Raw genomic sequence first — 10,151 nt, 5'->3', positions numbered from 1 at the left:
ATCACGATCACTATCAATACCATAGGAAGTGTTCACTAAATGAAGGAATTGATTGTACATAATAGAGGCCACTTCATCATCATTTGTTTGCATCTCCATGTTGTAATTCTCAATTATGTTAATGTAATTGAAATGAGTTTTAGCAAGGTTTGAAATATTTTGACATGGGTTATGAATGGGAGGAAGAGAGACAATATATTCAAACCAGTCTAATAATTCCTCTTTCAAAGGTTTCTCTTTAATTTTAAATCTCAAGCAATTTAAATGAAATAGAATGTTAAAATCAATTGAAGAATCATTTTCAAATCTTCTTAAATCTTCAATTTCATCACATACCTATTTGTAGTTATGGCCATCAAATTTACACAGGAAAATTGTAACAAATTGATCACAATTGTGAATTATGGCAACTGGAAGCGATTTACACTAGCTTCTATCTTTTGCCAAGAATGTAATAGCAAAAGTCTTACATAAAATGACATCATAAATTCCTTAAAAATAGAATTTGAACATTTTTGAACGAATTGTAAAGCATGATTAAATGTAGAAGTATTCCTCTTACAATTAAACTTTACCTCAGACAGGAGTCTTACCATTCTTGTCAGTTTCGACGTGGTCTCCCTAGAATTCCTATAAAGAGGCCATTGAGTTCATCAATTGCCTCACTGATCCTCACACCACTCATTTAGTAAAAATTTGTCTCACGTCTACTTTCTTTAGATTTGAAGGTGAATTCTATGAACAGACATGCGGGGTTTCCATGGGCTCACCCCTGTCCCCAGTTGTTGGTAATCTCTTCATGGAAGACTTTGAATCCAAGGCTTTGGCATCAACCCGTCTCCTGCCTAATATTTGGAAGAGATTTGTTGATGACACTGGTGTTATCTGGTGTCATGGCTGAGAAGAGTTTGATATTTTTTTCCAGCATCCCAACAATCAATGTCCTTCCATAAAGCTCACAATGGAGCAAGAAGTGGATGGTTTTTTTCCCTTCCTTGATGTTCTCATTTCAAGGAATGATGATGGTTCTTTGTCCCACTAAGTGTTTAGGAAGAAAACTCATACTGAGCATTATCTTCATGCCAACTCCCATCATTTTCCTGCTCAAAAGTTGGGTGTTATCAACACGCTAGCGACTCGTGCGCTGAGAATCTATGATGAAATTAACCTTGATAGTGAGAAAGCCCATCTCCTTGATGTTTTTCTGAATATAGTAGGCACCAAGGTCTGAATGCTTTCCTTAAAGCCATCAAAGGTCCGAAGGTTAAGAAAGGCCCTAAATATCGAGTCTCAAGGGTTCATCTCCCTTCCATCAATTGAACCACTAATAAGATTGCGAGAATCCTCAGGAGACCTAATGTTCCATCAACCTTTAGACCCCTTAACAGCATCCGTAGCTCCCTTAGATTGCTAAAAGACCTTTTTGACCCTAAGGACATGAATGGTGTTTATGTTATTCCTTGTTCCTATGGGACCCCCTATGTTGGTTAGACGTGGCACTCGATTAATCAAAGGATTCATGAGCACTCATCAGACATAAAACATAGGAAGACTCGGTCTTCCGCCCTAGCAAAACATGCAGAAAAGACTAAGCATCACACATGTATTGAGGAGGCCAGTTTTATTGCCAAGATTGCACCATTTCATGACCAGAAGTTTAGGGAGGCCATATAAGTTGAGAAAAGGCCAAGAAATCTCAATAGGGATGATGGTTGGAAAATCAACAGTTGCTGGATCCCTGAAATTTCTTCCTAACAACCCCCCTACGCCACCCCTTGTGTCATCCTTCTTAGTGTGGTCTTCTTTGTTTTTTCCCCTCTTCCTCTGATTCCTTTTTATTCCCTCTCTGCTCTTTGATTTTTAAGTATTGTGGTTTGTAATTTATTAGTAGGTGTTCATTTTCATCTCTTTTACATTAAATTAATAATATGTCGTTCTTATTTCAATAAGTACTCAAAAAAAATTACGCCTGTAACATAATCTATAAATAAATAATATAATTCTATACCTAAAACGAGGATTAAGGTATTATGAATATAGGATCTAATTATCCCGTTACTCCTCTAAATATATATAACGAAAATTAAGAATGAAATTAACAAACTAATTTGAAATAGCTATAATTTATCCTAATAACTTTAACTTATTTTCCAAATACATATTTAATATAGTTGGGATCCTTAAAAAATTTAGTCAAATATTTATATATCTAATTAGATTATCCGTTTAAGAAACTTTTATAGTTTTTTCTATTATCTCCTATATAATAATAATAATATAAGTTTCTATTATATGAAATAAGTCAATTTTATAGATATCTATTATCCCATTAAATTTTTTGAAAAATACAAATATAAATAGATTAAATTAAAAAGTGAATTGACTTTAATTTATTCTCTAATTGGGTTAGTTAAAATCTAACTAACTAGGTTATCCACTTAATTAAACTTGTATTAATTTTATTATTATTTCATCAATTAATAATAATAAAAGTTTTTATGTAGTTTACATAGTTTTGATAATAATAAAAAAGGTCTTTTGATTTATACAAACCATTACAAATGGAAATAAATACAACAAAAATAACTTATTAATTATTTAACTATTTATTTTCCTATCCCCTAGTACTGTCCAATCACTCGGTCCAATATAGTTGTTTCCTCGTCAAATACGATTGTTTCCTAGTCAAATATAGTCATTGAATGACCTTATCTCTCTATTTAACCTGTAGCCTTGATCTGGTTCTTCAACTTGTCCTGACAATGAACCACACTGGTTGATTCGAAATGCGTCGACAAATGAATTAGTATGTGATTTTCACCGAAAAATATTCTCTATAAAATAAAGAGTCTTATGACTTCTGGTGGAGTATTGGAAGATGCATGTTTAGAAATACAACTCCAAATTGGAAGTTTGAGAGGAGTCATTATGATAAAAATGAAATGTTAGAATATAAAGACTACAATAGACAACAACTTTGAGACCCTCCTTTTAGCGCCAAAAATGTTGATGCCTCAAAAATCATTGCAACAACGTTGGGGATGACCACTCGGTCTAGACCTTAAAGCAATTCCTTTTCCACTTCAAATGGTGGTTCTGACTGGTTTAACTAGGTCCAACTACCTTCTCTCAATCTCCAATGGCCTAAAATATGACTTTCATTCACCAATGGGGAAGAGACATCAAATCATCCCTCTTGCTGATTAGGCAAGAAAGTAATGCTTAAGCTGATCTTGGGCTCAACCAAGCCACAATTAAAGTTTTCATATTTGGGAAGAGGAAATCTAGGAATCTATAATTAAATCTAAATAAAAAATTATTCTGAAATGCAAGCAAAAGGAATTAAATCCTAATCCTATCTCAATTAGGAAGTCATAGATCTAACCCACGTGAGAGCAAGATATTTAATTAATTGAGATTTAAATATGTGTGGCTCATAATGAATATCAAGCTAACGAAGTAGTTCAATTAACTGACATTATGAATACCAAAACGCATTATATTTAGAGACATCTTAACTGAAATAATCAACCAAAAACATTTAGGAAGTAGTTTAGAAAATGATATTGATTGTCAAATCAATATTTCGAATAATTAAACAATAATACGAGGAAATAGTTTACAACATATCATTATTTGTTAAATCAATATTAAAAATAGATTTCTCAGTGAATAGTTACTCAGAAATTAGAATTCAACCCATAAGAGAGGAGATAAATAATAACATATAATTGAGACACATTACTCATATCAACAATAGTGCACAAATATGAATAAAATGACACATTCCTGTGATCATAAAATGAAACTAGTATTTAAAATAATAGTATTATAAATACTAATTTATTGAGTTTGTTTCTTTGACTCTGGTCTCCAACAACCCTCTACAATCTTTGAACTTTTGTTGTTACAGTAAGAGTTGCAATAGTTCAAGTTCTTCCCATCATACATAATTCAAAATGCAAAAGAAAAATGCTCAATAATCACTAGATCTGAGATTTTCTAACCTTTGACCTACAACTCTAAATCCATATTATAGTAGGGCTTTTAAAATTCCATAATTTCATAGGAGAGAAGGCCCTAATAAATTCTACAATCTCTTATTTATAATATTTACAAAAAGATTCTCAACAAGAAAGTTTTTGAAGAAGAGATTTGCTCCATTAATTTTCATTGGCCCAAAATTCCATTCATCTCTTCCTGGAACATTCTCAACGAATAAGATATTCTTCTACTCATACCTTCAACTATTTTCCTATAAAAACAAATCAAAAGAAAATTAAAATGAAAAAATAAAATCAAAATGCCTAATCTGAAATTAAAACAAATCCAATCAAAACTTAATTACATAATTAAAATAAAGTATATTTTAGTTTTCTATTGATGCATGTAAATATTTAATTGGCCAAGGAGAACATTGGTTAATGGATCTATATTTTGAGGAATTTGTGGGCAAATGAAAATGCAAAAAATTAAACCCAAAAATTAGTTTTTTTTTTTTTTTTTTTTTTTTAAATTCAGAGCGCGACCTTCTGTTGGATTTTAGACCTAATAAATGATCAAATCTTCAAATGAAACTACTTCAAAAATATTCTCCACAACTTTATCTTTCCAATGAGTTCTCACTGGCTTCATTTGGCCAATAAAACTCCATTTATGAGCTTCCAAAGTTGGCATATTAAAATTGCAAGAATCTTGGAATTTCTATTGCCTTAGATAAAAATTATAATTTTTTTATTAACAACTAAGTTTAAATTAAGTTATAGTTACTAATTAATTAATTCTAATTATGTTATTAATTTTAATTAATTACAAATTTAACTAAACAAAATTTAATAATTAATTAAAATATTATTATATTATATTTATATTATATCATAATATAAAGATTACATTTTTATAAAATAATTCAAATCTCATGAAAAAGAAACCATTAGAATTAATCCATAAAAAACAAACTATTCATTAAAACAAATCTTATGTGAAGACTTATGGAGTGTGAGCGTAGAAGAGATAATGAAGAGAGGAAGGAGGGATAAGGTGGGTGAGTGGAATGGTGAGGTGGAGGGATAAGGTGGTGAGGTCATGGAGGTCAGGAGTTATAAGGAGTTTTCCCAAAAATTTTATACCAAAATTTTCTAATCTCATCACATTTTTTGAAATCGCAAGTTGCAAATGATTATTTTAGGTGCTTTAAAAATTATGGGATATGCGATATCACAAATTTTATCACATCATATATTATCATCACAAAAATTTTGTAGATCGCATTTTTTTTATGGAAGAGAAGGTAGGTGAAGTGGGGCCCACATGAATTAACAATCCTCTAAATTGGACTATAGCCACTTTGCAATTTTTGGGTTTTGGGTTTGGCAATTTGTTTTAAAATAACAAATTGGAGTAAATTACGAAGATCCCAAAATGTGTTTTCATCTATTGTACAATTTAGTTGGGTCATTTTGTAGGAACTTCAGTGAAAAATGAAAGAATTAGTAAGAATTAACTAAGATTTAATATTTACAATAAATGACTATTGAACTTAATTAGCTACAAAAATAGAAATATTATGCATTTGTTTACATTTTTTACTCGAGGTGAGAAAACGATCAAACTTAAAAGGAGTACCATTTAGAAACTAGTTGACCAAATGAGTTGAAACAAGTATCGATGGAAAGATTTTGAAAAGTGAAATTCAATGAAACACTCAAAACAAAAATCTGACGAAAATGAAAAAATGAAAAAATTGTAAGACAATTAACTCAAATGAATGTCATAAAACATGCTTAGCTAAACATTAATGGAAAGGGTCCCCATTATTTAAAATAATGGGGTGTGTTAGGCTGTCCCTACAATGCTACACCACTAGAGTGACAATGGGTTCCATCCTATTCGCTTACATTTTGTTCCATCATAGAGAAGAGTAGTAGTTTTGTATGGATGTAAAAAGAGCATAATAGAGTTATGTTGTGTTATTTAACATCACATAGGCCACTTTGGTATGAATAAAATCCATACAAAGTGCCTTATACATTATACTTGCATGATTTCCAATCCCAACAAAAGAGCGTAGAGTAACGTCACCTTCTGGTTAAGGTTTCTCCCAGATTGTTTCCTAGATCATATCTAGGTTTTCATAGTGATTGGTGTGTTATTTTATTTCACTGTTATCCATTTTTAGCATCATATCTAATGCATGCATAAATCCAAAAAACTAAGGAAGATTAACCCTAATAGTGTAGATTTTAATTTTTTATTCTATTTTTATTAGATACTTTTGTGATGAACTATCTACTTACATATTCATAATAATTTCAAACCATATTCTTATTAGAGTAAGTTTCCTTATATATTATTTGGGAATTTGTAGGGGATTAGATTGATTTAAGTAGAAATTCACAAAATCTTAGCCATGGATGACAATGTAGTTTATGATAAACCTCAAGATCTTGTGGAGGAGACATTTCTGCAATTGGATGTAGAAGTCACATATATAAACCAAAATGTGATTGTGCTCATGCCAACCTTAGCCAATAATTTTAGGCTCTTATGAGAATATCGAGGATGCACTATGGAAGTCAGCTTCGAGGAAAAATTTAGGGATCAGGAAGAATGAAAGAATGAATCCACGAAACCTAAGAAAGAGTAGTTGACTTTTACCATCATGGTCCATTCAAAGTATCTCTTCAAGGGAGAAGAAAATGCGGAGATCAATCACTATTAAGGTGAGAATGTTGCATTAAAATTAAATCACTAGATACAACAATTAGCCCTTTATATTAGTGTTCATCACATAGACAAGGAATATGAAATTTCATTTGTGCATTCAAAATTAGATAGGCATGACCTAATCTAGTTGGAAAGTGATATGGAAAACTTGAGCTTAGATGGGGATTCCCCGATATCTAAGTGGGATTATTTGTATTCTATTATAAAGTCACAATTATTCCCTATGAAGTATGTAGAGGACCAATGTATTTGGAGGAATTATTTCAAGAACAGATAGGGGTAGGGTGTAAAGGAGAAGACCGTTGAATTGAAGAAGATAACAATAATGCTTGCTATCTCTCCCAAGAATCCACACACACTCCTCAAGTATCTAAGGGTACTATTTAATGATCTATAAAAGAAAGTGATGATATTCAAACCTAGAATGGTTGACATGTTTTGTGTGGAAGCATAATAGCTAGAAAACATGCGCCAAAAGAAAAGGTAATCAAGTGGTTCAAGGAAAAATAAACAACAAGAAGCTTCCAAAGAAGGTAAGAAAAGGTGGAAAGGGAGGAAAGATAAAAATAAAACAATGATAGCACGCCAATGAAAATATAGCAAAAGCCAATGTAGCCACTATAACATTGGTGGTCATAAAAGGAGGTGTGATAAAGATTACATGATGCAGGAGCATCCAACTAAGGGCATCATGATTGGGTGTTGGTCTCAGCCAAGAAGGACAGGTTCAAAAACTTTTAGTTTCATTTACGTTTAATGAAAAAAATATTGTCTAGGAATTAGTTTGTTTTATTATTAATTAGTTAAGAAAGATTAGGAATAGTACAATTAGTGTAGTGTCATAACAGTTACATTGTTTTGTCATTTTCTTAGTCCATCTTACAGGTGTCTGTTCATAAACAAACAGTATAATATTGTAACTCCTACAATACAAGAAAACCCAATAAGATTATCAACTATGTAACTACAAAGGGTAACTGTATGGTAACTGAGAACAATTTGAGTGACTGTTCAAGCACAATATAAAAATCAATGTAATACAATCATGGAGGGGTTCAATACATGAGAACAGAAATACAATACAAAGAATAATTTCTTTCATCCGAAACATTTGAGTCCATCTGTTACAGTTCGTTGTAATATTCATTTACTTTTCCCTTAATCATTAAGTAAGCAAAACTAAGCCAATACTATTCGTCCCTACCCATTTCATTTATTTTCTTTTCTATAGAATAGAAAGCGGATAGAGAAATTGGATGAGTATTTCCAGTACGAATAATGGTAGCAAACAAATGGAGTTCCATAACGAAAGCCAACCACATTACAAGCAATTCGAAAAGAATGAGAATGCAAACATTGAGCAACAATCCCAAGATTGAGGTAATCAAAATATAATCAAATTTTCTGTTAATTCTTTTCATTACCAACAAAAAAAATATTTGTATACATATAACAGTCTAGGGATATCCATTCAAACGACAGAAGAACAATATGAACCAGCAGAACCCTAAGGGTGAGGGTTTGGTTGGCCATCATCCAAAAGGCGGTTTAAAGTCACAAAGCTGCCAGAATACAAATGAGGGTTTTGTACAAGACTGAGCTAGGTCGCATAGAGACAACAGAGAAACTCGAGTGGACGAGAAATGGGACTCTGCGGAATAGATTGATAGAGATCAACTAACAAAGACAAATTGATAATAGTAGCAGAGCCTATCGGAACAAAGCCAAATAAATTTAATCAACCATGCCAGAGAATGAACTCACACCTGCACAAGAAAAGCAAGACAATGTTGTTACCCAAATGCCAATAGGGTAAAATATAAGAAGCAATGAGAAACTGAATGCACAGTAAACAAATTGTTTTAGCTGGAGATTACTCATGTGGGAAGAATGGAATCCCACTGAGCCACATCCAACGGTGACATCCTGAGACAAAGGAGTAGTCCTCATTAGAACTGGAGGAAAATGAAGAAGGGAAATGAATCACGGAGAGACATCTTACCTGAACAGAGCTGTGAAGATGAGGAAGAGACCATCGTGACTGTGACCTGTAGAGCGCAACACAGGTAACCCATTAACCAAAAGTAGTAACTAGAAGAACTACAATGAAATGAAAACAATGGAGCAGGGACAAGTTTATTAACCAAATAAGCAAAGACAGTAGCAACTCTCTCACACAGACGAGAAGAACCTTCATACTATGCCCAAGAGACCAAGCAACAAAATCACAAGAACAAATGAAGGTGCCACAGCAACTAGCAGCACAACCCATAGCTGGACGCACGTAGAGCCTGTTGCTCAACTCCATGCATTCGCAGCACAAACCCTCACTTCCAGTCCAAACCCTCAGTGCAGCGAAAATACAAATGCAAAATGAAGAAATGACATAGAATGCAAGGTTTTGGTGTAAACCAGGAGTGGGAAACAATAACCGAAGCAAGTATCGCCAACACAACATCATTAAAGTCTAGCATAAATGCCATCCAACAAATAACTAGAACCATCCTAGATTAACACCTAATCATAAGTGTTACGTCCCAAATCATTTCTTAATCATTTAATTGTGGATTAGCACACTACTATATTATTGTTCAATATTATATTGTGGAATTGCAGGATGGTCCCACCATAGTGGTATCAGAGTAGGATTTTGAGTTTTTCCAAGAGATGGAAGTTGGAAGGCGAGGACGTGGAAGAGGTGCTCGGAGAGCAGCAGATGAAGGATTGTGGGAGGAAATCAGGATCCTCACTGCTCGTTTGGAGGTAGTTGAAGCAGGAAGGAGAAGGGATCTAGAGGTAGGAGATGGCGTCGACGAAGAAGCTGTAGTGACAACAGATGGATCGGATGAAGAAAGGCTAGAAGTGAGATTGTTGAGGTTGGTCCTATTGGCGAGTAGCAAGCCTAAACTGGAAATCCCAAATTATGATAGCAGCTTGTCCATAGAGGTTCTGTTAGACTAGATCAACGAACTGGATAAATATTTTGAGTGTGAAGAGGTCAGTGAAGATCGGAAAGTTAAGTTTTCCGCAAGAAAGTTGAAGGGACACGTAGCCCTGTGGTGGGACAGTGTCCAAACAGAGAGAAGGAGGATGAACAAGTTACCAATAAAGAAATGGTCAAGGATGGTGGCCAAGTTGAAAGGCAGATTTCTGCCCAAGGATTACCAGATTTCACTGCATTGGCAAGTGCATAATTTGAAATAGAAAGGGATGACAGTAAGAGAGTACACTGAAGAATTCTACTAGGTAAATTTAAGAGCTGGCTATATGGAGAACACCTCGGAGAAAACAGCAAGGTATGTAAATGGTTTGAGATTAGAAATATTAGATGAAATCAACATTCTTTCCCCAAAAAAACATAGAAGAAGCATATCAGAGTGCTATGAAAGCATAGGAGAAGATCACCAGAAAACAAAATGCTAGGA

Source organism: Pinus tabuliformis, chromosome 5_2 (assembly GCF_031772625.1).
Source record: "Pinus tabuliformis cultivar Carrire ecotype Pingquan chromosome 5_2, CPIR1, whole genome shotgun sequence".
Taxonomy (NCBI): domain Eukaryota; kingdom Viridiplantae; phylum Streptophyta; class Pinopsida; order Pinales; family Pinaceae; genus Pinus; species Pinus tabuliformis.
This window is presented reverse-complemented; position numbering follows the sequence as displayed.